The following is a 16,795-nucleotide window of genomic DNA, read 5'->3' on the forward strand; positions in this document are numbered from 1 at the left end:
TACGGAAGGAAGGAAGGTCGAAGGAGCGAATAAAGGTGGAAACTGGACAAACCAGTTTACCGTTTTCGAAATTAGGCTCTCCCGGCCAACGGGACCACGACTGTCCAATGTCCAGCGTGTCCAGGGGTGCAGAGGCCGACACACACGCATCGGTCAGGACGTTCGTGAATGCCCCAATGCTCGCAATGCCGTTGTCAAACCGCTCCATGGTACTGATTCTTTTCTATTGTTGCGACGAAATAAAAGACGGGAGGACTGGTAGTCCCCGTGAACGTGAGTGCGCAATCATCGCGATCGAGAGTGCGAATGCGACAGAACAACGTTAAGCGTCAGAGTTCGACGATACTTTGAAAGTAACGCAATTATAGCGCGATAAAAAAAAATATATATCTCAATGTATGTTAAATTGGAGGAGTTTGGGCGCTCCGCGAATCTTTCGCCGTTAAACGGGATCGCTAGCGATTGCGCGTGGAACGTCGATTATTATCCCGGAGTTGAGAAAATCGTGTAATTGAGGAATTTCTGTTTAATACAAAACAAAATTGTGATAACTGTAATTCAGGAAAGTTTTATTTGATTAACTCGCTCGCGGTAATTGCAGTAAATTTAGATTTTTGATCCGCCATTCCTCTGCACCATCGGCACATTTTATCTGAGATCCTTCTCAATGTCTATTCAAAGATGTAAATATAGAAATGTTTTATTTTAGCAATCATCTGCATCTGAGAAAATCTCGCAGTTTTAATTCCGGACGCTCTTTATATCTTCCTGTAACGCAATTATAGCGCGATAAAAAAAAAATATATATCTCAATGTATGTTAAATTGGAGGAGTTTGGGCGCTCCGCGAATCTTTCGCCGTTAAACGGGATCGCTAGCGATTGCGCGTGGAACGTCGATTATTATCCCGGAGTTGAGAAAATCGTGTAATTGAGGAATTTCTGTTTAATACAAAACAAAATTGTGATAACTGTAATTCAGGAAAGTTTTATTTGATTAACTCGCTCGCGGTAATTGCAGTAAATTTAGATTTTTGATCCGCCATTCCTCTGCACCATCGGCACATTTTATCTGAGATCCTTCTCAATGTCTATTCAAAGATGTAAATATAGAAATGTTTTATTTTAGCAATCATCTGCATCTGAGAAAATCTCGCAGTTTTAATTCCGGACGCTCTTTATATCTTCCTGATTTTGATTTTAAAGCAAGACGAACGATTAGGCAAAATACGTGTAAAGTTAACCGGAAAGTCAACGAACGAACGTCTATATGTAGCTTTGAAATGAAATGTATATCCAAATGAGCCACCATTCAATTCAATCGCAACAATAGTCGGACTAATTTCTCTTTCTCTCTCTCTCTCTCTCTTTCTCTCGATATTCCAAATCCGCAAAATTTCGCGCACTTTTACAGTGTCTGACAGACAGGTGGAATGAAGCGGCGACGGTGTCAGCCGGATTTCGAAGAACGTCGCGCGACACGCGCGAAGAAGGATTACGAAAGACGAACAGGGAGAGAGACGCGGATGCGAGCGGCTTGCGAAGAGGAGGAAGGAGAGGCGCACGTGGGTGGAAGGTGGCGGAGACTGCGGCGGTATCGTGGCAGCGGTGACGGAGGCCGGAGGTGGCGGTGTGTGGTGAGGCAAAAAGGGGGCCGTAGCATCCAGGAGAGAGAGAGCCCCGGGGCCGGGGCTCGTAAACACGGCGACAGAGTCTCTTGTTTTCTTATCTACGGCAGGCAACAATGGGCCCCCAAGAAACAAAAGACGAAAGACGGGCTATTTATTTCGGTCCATTGTTCCCGCGGCGTAGCGCCGTCGTAGCGCGGCGCCGAGCTTGCGGAGGCTGAGCCTGAGAGGCTGAAGAGGACCGGCGCGGGGACGGTCGGGGAACGAAGAAGAAGAAGACGACGACGACAAGCTACCTACCTCGACGAGAAGACTGCATAGAGAACCACACGCTATAAAGGCTAAACGCTATGAAACGCACGGCGTGTCCTCTCTTACACCTGGGCTGTACATTACCTTTCGCCGGAGCCGAGGGTCTATCGTGCCTTTCGCGGAAGATAACGAGCTTACGAGCTTTAATGTGACGGTGAAATACTTACAGCTGACACCATAAGTATCGCCGATGCGCGTTGTAATTATAGCGCATACATCGTGTAAAATTAACAAATCGTATTTATAGAAATTATACGGCCAGACTATCGCTTTGAAGAATCCCGTTGCGTCGAGAGCTTTTAATTAGAGCCGAGCTTGTTTCGATGTTTGGATGCAACATTCGTCCAGTATTCGCGATTCGAGTACAGTATTAATAAACGGCCGTGTATACAATGTAGAAATTATACAATATAATTATACTTCAAATATATATAAAAATATATAGAAATAAATCAATTTTTTTCTTTGCAAGAAAAAACACAGATTTATAAAGATTACAAATATAAATAAATACATCAAATCCGCGAGACAATTGATCTTTTTATCAAAATCGTGCGATATGGTTCGGTCTCTCGGATGTTACAAATGGGGACTAAATCTCAAGCATCGCAACATCGCTCGGCAGCAAATTAATTAAAATTTTCGCAGTCACTGCCGAGATGGCTGGGCGGCGAGGGGCCAATTTTCCGGCAAGAAAATTCTGATTCTAATTTCATGCAAATGGCCGCCGCTGCTGCTGGCGGGGTACGGTAACACCACCGCGCCGGTAGCGAAGAGGACGGTGGCACGAAGGGGGGTTGCACGAAGGCACGGCGCGGTGGTGCACGAAGGGTTGCGTGACAAAGGTGGGGGCGAGGGTGGCCCCCGGAGCCGGCGACTCGAAACTCCGCTCCGAGGGTGGGCCAAGGGGGAGGGGGAGAGGGAGTAAGAAGAGCGACAAAACAATGGAACGAAATTTAAATTATGCTCCCCGCAAAATGGCGATCGTATGCAAAGCGATGCTTATCCAACGGGGGAGAAAAGGGGGCGGGCGCCGACTCCGCAGACGCCGCCAGACGCAGGAGCCGTCGGCTTCTTCTTCACCGCGTCCAAATTATTTCTCTTCTTTCCCCCCTTTCCTCTTCCCTCCCCCTTTTTCCCTCCTTTTTTTTCTTCCGCTGTCGTCCACAGTCCCTTCGGTCGAATCTCGTTCCCTGCGATTGCGTTTTTTCTTACGCACCTTGTTTCGCCACATCGTTTCGCCTTTTCCACCTGTCGGCCTACTTTTGAGGATGTTCGTCTCATTCGCCTTCTTCCCTTCGTTCTCACGATTTATCCCCGCGTTGTATAATTGCGCGTTCGTTGTACGGTCGCCGTAATTTGAGATGATTAATTGCGCGACTCGCAATGTCATCTCGCAAATGGCACACACGCTACGACGGATAAATCGTCATAATCGGCATAATCGAGGCGTTCCCCTTTTTACGTGTTCCTTAAGTAGAGATGGAGCAAGCCGCGAGAACGATACTCTTGTCCCGGGTGGTTTTCTCTCGACGCGCGAGAGGGTAGCGTCGGCAGAGCGAAAGGAAGGTGAGGGTGGAAACGAGAGCGGGCGGGGTGGTGGCGAGAGCGGCGGGAGAGACGAGAGGGAGGATGGATTCATTTATCTTTCTCGTAGATCTAGCTTATATTTCACCGCCCCCCGAGGCAGATACTAAGACGAATGGTCTCTCGAGCAGATCTTACAAAACATCACCCCCCATCCACCTCGCCCCTCTCCGCCGTCTCTCGCCGCCGCCTCCCGCTGCCGTCGTCGCCGACGCTACCCCCGGCCCCGCGCAACTTGCCATCGAATGCAAATGTAAAACACTGAAGAGGCGAGCTAACCTTCTCAACGTCTTGTCAGACGTGAAATCGCGCGCATTAGTTCCGGGGCACGACAAAAAGCGGCGGGCATCGCGGCCGAGTATCAAGATTAATGGCGACGCGGAACGTTAATCCGTTATGTTTGTAAATAACGAGGCGGATTATAAATTGCAATCGTAAAATTTATTTCCAAATTTCACTTGTTTTACGCGATTTTTAGAGCGATTTTATTCGGCGATTTGATTAGTCATGGGACAAAAATCACGGCAAAAAAGAATAAGCAATCATCAAGCCGCAGCGAATTCGATAAAGCTTCAATGCGCCAAAAATTACCGAGCAAGAAGAGATTTTATAAAGCTTTATATATAGATTGGGAGGACGTTCGAATTACTTGCAACCGAGTTTATTTCACTCATTCATTGCTCTCGAATAAAAGCCATTAATTACCGAACTTTCCGCTCTCATATATATTACTCATAAAATCAACCACTCATATTATGCGGTGAATATCCGGCAGAATATTTACCCATATACATTTCGATTTAGAAACGTGATAAGCTCAGTTAATTACAAGTGAAGCAGGATGTATCTCTAAAAATCAGAGGTTGAAAATATTCACGTTGCATTGATGTAATAAAATATTATTTCCGACTATTATCACATTCTTCCCGTCACGTAAAGAAATCACGTTTCTGTTTCTAGTACGAAAATTTGCAGTCGCTGAAATTACATCATTTCCGTAAATATTACTAAAAATATATTCGTTGGATCGGTCGTGTAAAGCAAAGGCAATTATACGTGACGGAGGATTCACAAAACGCATTTACGTTCCCGCAAATCGTGCCGCGGAATTAAGAAGCAGCGAGAGGCGACGGAAAAAAAAGGAGAAGAAGGGGGATTAAGAATGACCCAAACTGGGGTGGCCAGGAAGTGACCACCTGGACACACGTTCGTTTGACCGGTCAAACGGGTTCGCGATAAAAATTCTCCGGAAAAATTGCAGCCGTACCGCGCGCATTCGAAAAACCGGTTCCCATAATGCCGAAACGGGGGTTCGCTGACCGTTGGTCGACCCTGAAGGGTTGCCCGCGGCGAGGGTTGCGTAAGAAAGGGTCAGGTCACGATAAATAATCGCAAGTTACCGGCCAAGAACCGGAAGCTTTCCCACGAATGTCTTTGTCGAGCTTCTTCGATCGATTCAAAGATACGCCGATATATAATTATACAATTACAATATAATTAATTATAATTATAATTACTTTTTATTAAAAAGAAAATACGACAGAGTCCCTATCTATTAAGAATTATTTTCCCAAGAATTTGTCTTTTAAATTAAGCACATCTATTTGAGCGAATCGAGATAAAGGGACGCAGCGGAGAGAAAGGATGGGTCTACCTAGTTCAAATTGGTAACTCTAGAAGATCAAGATGAAAAACGAGCCGAACGCCCCTTAGCCCTCCCTCACCGTGGTCCTTCGACCCCCACCATCGTCGCCGCCGGTTGGTACCTCGACATAGCCGTGCACGGTCTGAAACGCCACCGCCACCCTCTTTGAAACAGCCCTCGCGAGGCTACGCTCCTGTTTTAATATTAATGGAAAGGCTGATGGGAAACCTGAAAGGAAGGAAATTGAAGGAAAATAAAAGGAGCGGCGTCCCGACGCGCGCCACTGAAAGCTTAGGCGTCGCGCGTCCATTGGATATTCCTTCGGGTATCCTTTCACACCGGCCAAGATTGCCGTGTGGATTGCGGAATAACGTCGCCGCTTCAGTTTTCTCGCTATGAGCCTGTCAAATATTTTGGCATCCTCTCAAAGAGGGAAATAGGAATAAAAAGAAATCTTTTCACGCGACAGAGAATTTTCATTCGTAGTCGAAAGAAAAAAACGACGAGACATTTTCATTGGAAGATCACTAAACAATCGATTTGTATAATTATTTAATAAATATATATGCATGGTTATAAAATATATAATTATATATAATATTAAAAAAAAATGTGGTAAAAAGAAAAATGCAAAAAAAAAAAAATAGACGATACATGTGCGTTTTAGCCAAAGATAATGTTAACAAAGTACAATGTTGACTGATTGCGCACGAGAACCGACCTGACGCACGGATGAGCGATGATTTTATGTTCCACTCCGTCATTCGTGTTACATGTTTTCGTTTCATTTGGCCGGGAAAGGTGTCGACGGTGTTTTCTCTCGAGCGGGAAGACGTGTTTTCGCGAATTCGGGTGCAGTATTTGTTCGCCGGTTATGCTCGTCATACGCAAATGGGAGCGAGCGCGCGCTATTGAAGAGACCGGCATGATATGGCAAGGGATGCTACGTTGCCATGGTAACCGAATGTGATTGATAACAGAGTATATAATTAATTTTAAACGCACCGAACTAAACGAGGTTCGATCTAGAGGAGTGATCGAGGTCTCTGCCGAATCGAGCACGACAAACCGCTCGTTACGCTTTCAGGGCTTCAAACATTGCGAACGCAATTCGCAAATGTTATTTCATTGGAGTGAACAAAGACGAAGAAAGAGAATACGGCATGTTTCATAAAGTTTAAGAATTTAAAACTCAATCCGTAATCTCTAATATTACTCATAGCTTATTAAATTATGGATTCAATTTGACTAGAAACTATTTTTTACATACGCTATTAATTTAATGCTATTTATAGCGATACTAAAAATAATAATCAATTTTTAAATATAAAACTTGATTATCATAAGAATAAAACAAAGAGAGTTTTCATTTTTCTTTCTTCACTTATCTCTTCAAGTTCAACAAACGAGCGGATGCATGTCGGTACCCGTGCATGAAGGAAAACTAAATGACGTTAATTCGTTTAAGAAAAAAGAAAAAACGAAAAAATGTTTCCGCGTACCTAGGAACCGACGATGGTGATCGACACACTTTTCGGTCGGCCGGGTTACCCTCATAAAAGACTCGCGTTGCCGAGCTCTGTGTAATGGTATCGTGGCGGCCAGGAGCCACAGGAGTGCGCGGACCATATCGGATCATATACGAGGTTTCATGCGGACGGTTTGAGAGAACACACGGAAGGCGGAAGGACCCGCGGCTCGTCTCCAGGAGCGGCTTTCGTCCTTTTATCTCGAACTGCGGGGCCGCTCTCTAGCGCCGGGCAAGCCGGGCGTCTTGGAGCGGGCGTCTCCTGGACGACGCCTCGGATCAATACCGACGCCCAGCGTCTCATTGGCCCCTTCTCTTAGGTGCCGTGGAAAATCGCCCCGGAGATGACGGCCAGGAAGAGGCAAGAGGGCGGCGGAAGAGAAGGAGGCGCGGGTGGTCCGAGAGGGTGAGAGACAGCCGAGCGGACCTTCCTTCCTTCCTTCATCCTTCCACAGCCTCCGGCCATTCTTTGAAGCCCTTTTCGGCCTTTCAGTTTTCTCGTTTTCTCTTTGTTCGTTCTTTCAAAATCTTGCCGAAATCGTCGTCGCGCGACTTCTTTGCGCTCGAATATCGACATCGACGTGAGTCTACTTTTATTACATCGGATTATTATACGGGTAATATATGCCTGCATTTTAGAATGAATAAATAGATTCATCATTCCATCGAATTCCTTTTTTGTTCATTTTTTATCTTGCAATTAGCATAAATAAGCTTCAAGATATATGTCAACGATATTTATTTACGCTTCAGCTCTGATATAGGTATTATCATATTTTTATGCATTCAAGATATATTAATTGGATGTACATATATATTTTTTATCATTTTCGAACATTTCTCCAGTGTGATATTTGAATAATTTATATCCATTTAATTTATTTTGTACATTGCAAATAATTAAAATGCTATATAAAAGATCAATATGCTAAGAATTAAATGGAATGTGGTTTATCGATGCTCCGATCTTTTATTTTTATCAGTGTTATCCGTGACGGTTACAAATGTTCGCGTGTTGCGCCGGAAAGTTTTGCATAAATTCCCAATAATAGAGAGTTTATTTCATGCTTTACTCCGCCACGGAGTCTGGCCATTCTTTACCACCCTCTCCATCCTACCTATCTTCCTGCCTGCGAGTCTGTTTCAGAAACATCTACAATGGCGACAAACGCTTACATCACAGGCGAGGAAAATGGTTCGATATGCTGGGATATAAATTCCTTATTATAAAGAATATATTTTCGAGACTGCGTCTAAAACATTTATAATTGAAAGGTTTCTCGTCGCCGCATTGAGTCGGCTTTTTGAGCGCACGTGACTTAATATTGTTTATAGCAATTGCAATTGTTATCGTTCTACTTTTCTTGAAATTTAATTGACTCCTAAATATCAAGCATATAAGCTTTATAAAGTAACAATTTACATGAGCTGCATCTGATCAAAATAGTACAGTTGTTTTTGATCACGAGTTTCAAAAAGTATTTTGTAAAAAATAATTAAAAAGAACATAAAAAATCATCTACTGTTATTAATTTGAATCTTTTAAAATTAGTGCACAAATATTAACTTTATCAATGGGAATATTTCAATCGATCTCTTATTTCCACAATTATATATATAATTGCCGATTTTGGTAAACTGATTCAAATGAAAAAAGATATATATAAATTAAAAACTAGGAATGTGTTTTTTAAGAGAAGACTCTCGATCTCGAAAAGATAAATCCGATTACATTTATTTTTCATAAAACCAAGGAGTTACGTTTGACGAAAACTTGGCAGCACATACGGAAAAACGTGCCAAACTGACCACGTGTCTACATTCCGAGACGTGAGGTTGTCTCGGAAAGCCGAGTCGTCGCAAACTTTCGTGGGTATCAGTAGGATCGTCCCGATGGAAGGATCAGGACGGGGTTGTGTACGCGTGCCAAAGTGATTTTTTGCGCTCTGGACCCTCTTCTTTTTTACCGGCCGACCATCTTCCCACATTGCCAATCCTCTCTTCCGCCAGTTTGTTCTCCTTCCTCTTTATCCTTCGTCTAAACCTTCGCAACTCATCTTTTTCCCTCCTCGACCTTTTCCCCTCTCTCTTTCTCTTTCTCTTTGCATCTCTCTGCTTCACTCCTTGTCACTTCGTATCTACGTACGGAGGATACGGCACGCGGCACGAGACACATTATTAGCTTAATAACTCCGGGGGACCTTTTTTAATCCGGCCACCGCTCCAGGAGAAGCTGCCTCCGCGGAAGACTTTAATTAAAAAATAAACAAGCGAGAGCCGCCCGGTAAACGTGCGAGAGATTTAAAGAGCCCTCCGGGTGGGTGATCCTGGGACATTTGCATTTCGATTTTCGGTCGAGTTCTCGACCCAGAAGCTGTCACTCGCGAGACTGATGAAACTGTCGATGATTTTAAACAATTACTCGATAAATGCAGAGATCTTTTTATCTAATAAAGTTTGTGTAGCTCGATAAAAAAAATTAATAAATTATTAGCTAATTCATCATTTCATTGTCACCGAACAAACATTGTCACTGATAATAGCTATCGGATAAAATAGTAGGGACATAAATAAAAAATTCGACCAAAGCGCGCTTCGTATTTACGTTCTGTAGATAAGCTGGCAAAATTCTATCGTTTAACTTTTCAGCATACACAAATAATTAAACGGCTAACGAGATTTCACGGACGGAGACGTGTGGTTCGCACGCGGCCGTTCACCGTTGATCGCGAAATTCGCCAAACATTTGCGACTCGCAGTTTGCATTTTATTTCGGAATCGACGTCGATTATCCAGGCATATAATTATCGTTTAACAAATCTGTGTCAACAGATTTGTGTGCTGTGTCCTTTTTCAAGCTAACCGCCAACAAATCAGATTAACAAGAAAATAAATATTTCAAGTCATTAATCGATTGTTCTACCGTCGCATAATTTACCAACTAAGTAGTAAATAGATATGATAACACTTTGTAGCTACTTCATATAACTTTCATCGAACGATCCGACTAAAAAGACGCAAACAACTGTATTTTATCAGCCGTGATACGCTAATGGAGATATGTATATATATATATATATATATATATATATATACTTTGCTTCCGCCGTTTTCCTATACAAAAGCGCACCTTGTTTCGAGAGTTAAGGGTTTACATACCTTTGTCGCGCGCAAGAATGGCCTATTTTCGGGAATTTTTTTCAGTAAATAATGCGCGACACGCTCTGAAAAAAGAGCCTATCCTCCCTTCGACCAGCAACACCCTGCTTGTTTTTCAGCCAGGTGGATGAAAATCGATAACCAAACAAAAAAATACGCAACCTGCTAGGGAAAACCATCGCGACCCTTGCGTACCCTTTTTTTGTCCCTTGCTAACTAACCCCTAATCATGACACCCTTAAGAGGCTTTTTTCTAGGATACCTTTTTATAATCGTGCACTTTGTCGGGGTCGTGAGTAAGAGACGCAGAGCCATCGGAACACGAGATAAAAAGTGTTCACCCTCGACATTGCATTGGTGGTGATGACAGGTTGTGTTTATATTTATATGCCGCATACACGTGCGCATGCGATACCAGACGATGATGATTTATCTGCACGAATGCACACGCTCTACTGCAACGTTAGGTAAATATGAGAACTCACCGTTTGCCTGATGACTGATGACAGTAAAAACTCGTTCGCAGTGCAAATCCCAGTTGCATTGTTGTGCAAAATCCGGACGCTATACCCAGTGCAACGACGTGGGTTTCATACGGACTTAACGTCATACAAAATTCTGTAAAATTAATGGGATTGTCAATTTATTGGTGAAATTCACATTTTGTCGATCGTCAGAATAATGTTTTTATTTATATTACGATTAAACGATAAAACTAGCTAAAACTAACTTATAACTAATAATTACGTTATCCAAATTTAGCTGTAATACAGCTAATTATGCAACTTACGTTAAATATAGAGAAATATTAAATAATCAACATATTCTTTATCAGAATAATAGTGAAATAGTTTCTTCTCTTATTCACATCTTGTACTACACGTGTTAACAATAACAAGACGATAACAAGATAATAAGACTTCAAGATCGTTACTAATTCAACGCATTGTTTAATCACGTTTTAAATATCACGCGGCGGGGAACGATAGTTGAGAAGCGAACCACATGTGGACACGATTCGACTCGAATATATCAGCTGTTGGTAGCGAAAGCGCTATCGGTCACCTCGACGCCTGTAAAACTACGTCGATATTACGAGCCGCTGTTGGTTCGTGTCTGAACTGAGGTCGTTCGATCCTGCTCCCAACTCCCAACCCACCCACGTTCATCTCTCACGGCCTCTCGAATCTTTCTCGTACGCCAAATCCTTTCCACGATATCCGCCACTCAATATCCTCGAAGCCTTATTACGCACTTGGTCGTAAATCCAATTTTTCGAGTAAAACCGTTTTTTTTTTTTTTTTCCTTTTCCGATTCAGGCGGAAGATATTTAATATTGAATGCGGGAAAATTCCACATAAACTGAAATTCGCTAAATGATTGAAACGGTAACAAGTATTATCAAGAACAAAGGTGCGTAGAATACGAGAGTCAATTACATGATAATGGTTAAATTATCGGGACGCTCTCATTGTTTTAAACAGTTTTATCTCGTTGGATAGATAATTCCGATAAAGAAAAAATCGAAAGTCGAAAGAAATCAAATTAATGTAGTTCTTTAGGAGGCAATTTTAAAGAAGTTAGTAAGATTAGAAATAAAGTAACTTATCTTCCCGCCGATTCTCGTTCGCACGTGGACCTTGCGTCTAAAAGAGCTCCGCAGAGAAAGATGAAAGGTTGCAGCATCCGAAGGCAGAAAAAGAGAGAATGTATAAGTCGTGGCAAAAGCCCTCTCTGCAGCGAGGCTGCACTTTTTAACTTCACGTGCAAGAGGTATGGTCAGTTCGACGAGTTATTTTCATCAAGGTCGACGCTCTCTTTCTCTCTCTCTCCCTCTTTCTTTTTCGCTCTTTTTCTGCCTCCAACTCCCTTCTCTCCCCACGACTTATATTCTCTCTTTCTTTGCTTCTGGATGGTGCAACCTTTCATCCCTCTCTCCGGAGCTCTTTTAGATGCAAGGTCCATACGCAAACGAGACTCGACGGATCGGCGGGAAGAAGACTTACTTCTTTTCGTTTGCGATTTTCTTTGAAAATATTTTTTGTCCCTGTGTGTCCCGCGTTAAAAATAAATAATGATTCATATTGTTGGTAATAGAAGAAGTAAGAGAGACAGAACTATATACCTATTTTTTTATCATAAAATTAGATATGTAGTTTTATACTTTACACATTCATTCTTTTTCAAACTTCTCGTGTTTATGTCAATGATATAAATTTTTTTTCTCTGTCATAAATTGACGGTTTTTTTTTAACTTTTCTAAGAAAGATTAAGGATTAATATGTCTCGATACTTCAACTTTTTATTTATCTAATTTCAAATATCCACTATTTTCGCTGTTAAAGTGTTTTATCTTATGCGCATTTGACTCATGTGTCAACAATTATTTTGTCAAAAAGCAGACATGTACGGTGCGTGTCTTATTCTTTTTCGTTTTTCACAAAAGTTGTCAACACTATAAAGTCCACTGTTAAGTAACTCTCGTTCTCGAACACCTTGGTACTCGCTCGATCGAGTACAAAGTTGCCTTTCATTTTTATTAAAAAGCTGTTTTCGTCGCTGTACATTACGATCGAGAATATGTTACCCGCTTAACGCACTGCGTACTCCAAGATCGTATCTTCAAGCGCAATATCGATATCATTACCGTCCCTACGCCGCATATTTTGCACGATACATTTGCATGATAGCGCGACGCGGCTATCGCGGAATCTTCAGGACCATCATCGTATTGTAATCCATAATGAAGGTATCTCATACTCTTTATACACCATCGTAATGCACCGTCATATCTCCGGTATCGCACGCAGCGCTCTTTCTTAGGCTCATGGATTTATGAATCCGCTCAAAGTCCGCCCGCCTTCCCCTGTTTCTTTTTTTTTTTCTTTGTTCCTAGACGCATCCTACTCTAGGTCCAAGCCTCCTCCAACCGGTATTTCTTCGGTAGGTGCCCACCATCGCCGCATATTGGCCAAGTCAGTCCCGCCAATTTTAGATGCTTTGCCTCCTTTTTTTCCTATTACCACTGTTCGCGACCGCGCCCGCCTTCTCCTATTTCTTCTTCTTCTTCTTCTTCTTCTTCCCTCGTCCCGGTCCCCACCTTCCTTCTTCCTTCCTTCTCATCGGCCACCGCCTGCCATAGAGCTGCCATTTTATTTTCGCGAGAATGCGCGCGCTATTTTTAGCCGTTCTAGAAAACCCGCCTCTCCTTTTTCCGGGTCTTGGCAACGGCCGAGCCGAGAGCCGATCGCGACGCAATCCCGAACGCGATGCAATTTATTCTTATGCGGCCGCGAAAAATATATCGGAGCGAATATTCGTCGCCGCGGTGCCAAGATGACGTTGCCACTCAGGCGCCACTGAATCATCTTTGACAATCGCAATTCGCGAGCGACGCCGCGATCGTTCCCAGCTGGCAGGAGAGAACGATTCTCTAATTCAGTTTTGCTAAACGCGATCGTTCGCCATAAGTCTACAAAAATAATATCTGATTCGCGTCCGGCAAAGCGATCTTTTTTTTCCTCTCTTCGCCGCGTTTATTTGCGCTAGGCACACGCGCATCTTGAACCAATTTCACGCGTTACCGCATTCGCCATCAATTTGCATCATCGGCGGCTTTATTGCCGACGCGAGCTGGCCGCGATGAGAGCTCTTTAACTTTTTCCAGATCAAATTAACTGTGTCTCTCCGTCGAGAAGCCATCGTTGACCCTTTCAAATTTTAACCCACATCGAAGTAGCGTATCGTAGTACGTCGTTCAGTGCACAATAATAGCAATGATCTCAACTAATAAACTTTCCTAAAACTATTATTCCGCAGTGTTCGAACGGGATTCATAAAATTCGTACACCGAGTCGGAAATAGTCACCAGTCATCGCTTGAAATACGTTTTAATCGTACGCGAGCGCGATGATCAAAAGAAAAAAAAAAATCGAGTACGTTAGGATCGGTTACCGCAGTGTTTGTAACAATATATTTCTCGATTGTTGCAGCGAAATATTTTCATTGCCGACTAATTTGGTCGCAACACGCTGGTTCTACGTCGCGTGTAAACTCGATTATTTACGCTCCGGCGACGTACAATTTTAAGTTCATGCAACAATAAACACATAAGGGAACGTGGAATATTTTTATCCATTAAATCTGCGTTAGATTGGCGATACCTGTGTTTGATTGTTCGAGCGAAACGGAAAAATATTGCAATTATTCTGTACTTTAAAGAGATATCGATATACAAAATTATACAATTTTTCTGCGCATAATCAAGTTAATGCTTTATATTAAATGCTGTTAATGTAATAACTGTGTTTCATTATACAATTTTACGTCGTCACGTCCAATATATCAATTTCAATTATTAATTCAGCGCAGCGTCTGTTTAAGGGACGCTAATATTCTAAACGAGAGATACTAAACGACTTGTCAATGAAAAAAAAAACAGGTAAAAAAAATACGCGTTTAAAACAAGAAAACGATGCTTGAATCGAAACGCGTTCGATTAACTGCGAGCGATTTAACGGAACGCGAAAATAGCCGAACGCAGCGTACGCGAGCGCGAACGAGATAATGTTTAGTCCCATCAGAATTGTGAGTATTGATCGCGTTTCATAGTAAATATATAGTTTCATCTAACGCGTCCTAGTGCGTCCTAGTCGATAAATATGGCCGGCGTGTCCGGCGTGTTGCCGCGGTCGTCGCCGAAAGTGCGCCTTTCCGTTTCTTCTTCGCGCGGCGCAGCAACGAGGGGTTCGTGAGAGCGAGAGCGCGGGGGTCGTCGACCCCGCGGAAAATCGATCAACTGGAGATCGGAAAGGACGAGGGCCAGAGAGCGCGGTGTATAAAGTCCGCCGTTGGTGCATAGCGAATGCACCGACGCGACGCGTTGCGGACAAAGCGCGTTGCGCCTCGGCTCCGCGCTCGCTGATAAACTCCGATTGCGTTTTTTTTTCTCCGAACTGTGAGATGAAGTAGAAAAGAAAAAAGAAAAAAAGATTTTTCGAGCGGCGAAAGATCCTTGATTCTTCCCGGTTTTGATGCGACCTCTCGACGGTGTGACTTTGCCGAAGGCGAATGCATTTTTATGCGCGTTTGGTTCATACGCTTGTCAAGGAACGATGCGATAATAAAATATGAGGCTCGCTGCAAAGAGAATATTTTTTAAACGATAAGAAAAATGTTTGTACATAACATCATATCTCTATCCTATCATATATCATATATACAATATAATTATTATATTATTATATTATATAATTATTATATATATATATATATATAATAAATAGTTAAAACATTCAGTTATAATTTGCAGAAACTTCGTGCAAATTATGGCCTCGTCCGCCAAGAAGAGTTTATCCGACAATAATAACGGGGTCGAAGCCCGCTGCCATATCGCACGATCGTTTCGATCTCGATTCCTAGCGCAAAAAATCGTCGAGTGCCCCCTTCAACGAATATTTTACCGCGTGTATATTCTATATTGGCGTTAACGAGGCCTCCTCCGCGAAAATCGAGACGAGACAAGATCGAGAGACGCGACCGCACGAAGACGTCCCTTTACCGCAAGGGTTCGCGTCGCAACACGCGAATACGGATCGGCGTGTCTCACGTCCGCGTATTTTCGGACAATTTTCCCTTCCCCGACGCAACGACAACCGCGCGAGAAAGAGAGAAGCTCTTCTCACCCTCCCCCCTGTTCTCGCGACCGCCTCTCCCAAACCACCGCGCGTGTTCCCGCGGAACGGCGGAGGGAAACGGACCGACGTTTAATGTAAATCGCCACGCACGGCTTATACACGGGCGGAAAGAGCGCGAGAGATCGAAAGCCGAAGTATAAACGGAGGAAAGAGAGAGCAAGCGAGCAGGCGATAAAGAGAGAGAGAGAGAGAGAGAGAGAGAGAGAAAGAGCAAGAGGGAGAAGAGAGTCACAAGGGGGAAAGAGCGATGGAGTTACAGAGCTTGGCGAAGTAAAGAGCGAGGCAGAGATCGAGGGGAAGAGGGAGCTGGATGACGAAGGAAGGTAGAGAGAAGGCAGAGAGGAGAGGTGGCAGAGCGGAGGAGGTGGCGGGTGGAAACATACATATGTATAGGTAAATGTGTACCTACGCCCGCATCTCTCTCACGCGTTCTCCCTCTCTCGCTCCCTCTTCCGACCGGACCTCTTTCACTCGCCGTGTTCTCTCTTCTCCTCCTCCCTCCAAACCCCCCTCCGTCCCACACCGACCCGCACCCTCCGCGTTCCGCCACCGGTCCCTTCGTTCATCTCGTTTCCGCACACGATCCTCTCTCGTCGCTCGTACGATCCAGCGATCTCTCTTCCACCCGCTCTTATCGTCGCTCGCACCATCCCGCTTTCTCCCTTGGCGTGCCACCGCTCTCGTCGCGCCCGCGCGCATTTTTCTCTCCCCGATGCCTCCTCTTTTTTTTTCCTCAGCACGCCCCCGGGGCCGCCGAGTGATTTTTATAATCTGCTACTTGTTGCGCCGCACACCACCGGTTTGCCGCCCGTGTGTCCGGCGCGGCCCGCCCGGAAAAACCGGAAAATAGAGGAAAACAAAAGAGCGGCCGGCGCGGCGCGGCGTGCATCCCGCCGAGAGAGGGTGGTGCGCTCGGACGATAGCGACGGCAATGGGGAATCGGAGGGTGGGAGGAAGAGACTGGATGGCGGCGGAGGGGGTGGAAAAAAAGAAAAAGGCACCGCGGGACCAGCAGCAGCAGCCGCCCGACGCGGCGGATCATCCGCGCGAGCGCGTGTGCGTGTGCGCGCCTATCCCGCGCGCGCGGTAACTGAAAATTATTTTTCGACGGCCTCCGCCGCGGCGAGTGCCCGCCGGGAATTCGCATCGGATATGCGAATATCGAATGCGCGTTCCTTTCGGCCGGCGGACGATATCGATCCATTTTTTTTTTTTTTTTTTCCGATTTCGTTGCGGCGGCAT

The 16,795-nt window shown here is 44.2% G+C and overlaps 1 long non-coding RNA gene across 1 annotated transcript in view; it reads right to left on the reverse strand.

Annotated features, from left to right (window-relative positions):
• Positions 1–16,795, reverse strand: part of LOC115240013 — a 134,791-nt gene that overhangs the window by 69,092 nt on the left and 48,904 nt on the right. The window contains exon 3 of the long non-coding RNA XR_003884721.1: positions 10,343–10,475. This is a non-coding gene — a long non-coding RNA (uncharacterized LOC115240013). The remainder of the gene's footprint in view (positions 1–10,342; positions 10,476–16,795) is intronic.

Source organism: Formica exsecta, unplaced genomic scaffold, assembly GCF_003651465.1.
Source record: "Formica exsecta isolate Colony F162 unplaced genomic scaffold, ASM365146v1 scaffold4, whole genome shotgun sequence".
In the NCBI taxonomy this organism is placed as follows: Eukaryota; Metazoa; Arthropoda; class Insecta; order Hymenoptera; family Formicidae; genus Formica; species Formica exsecta.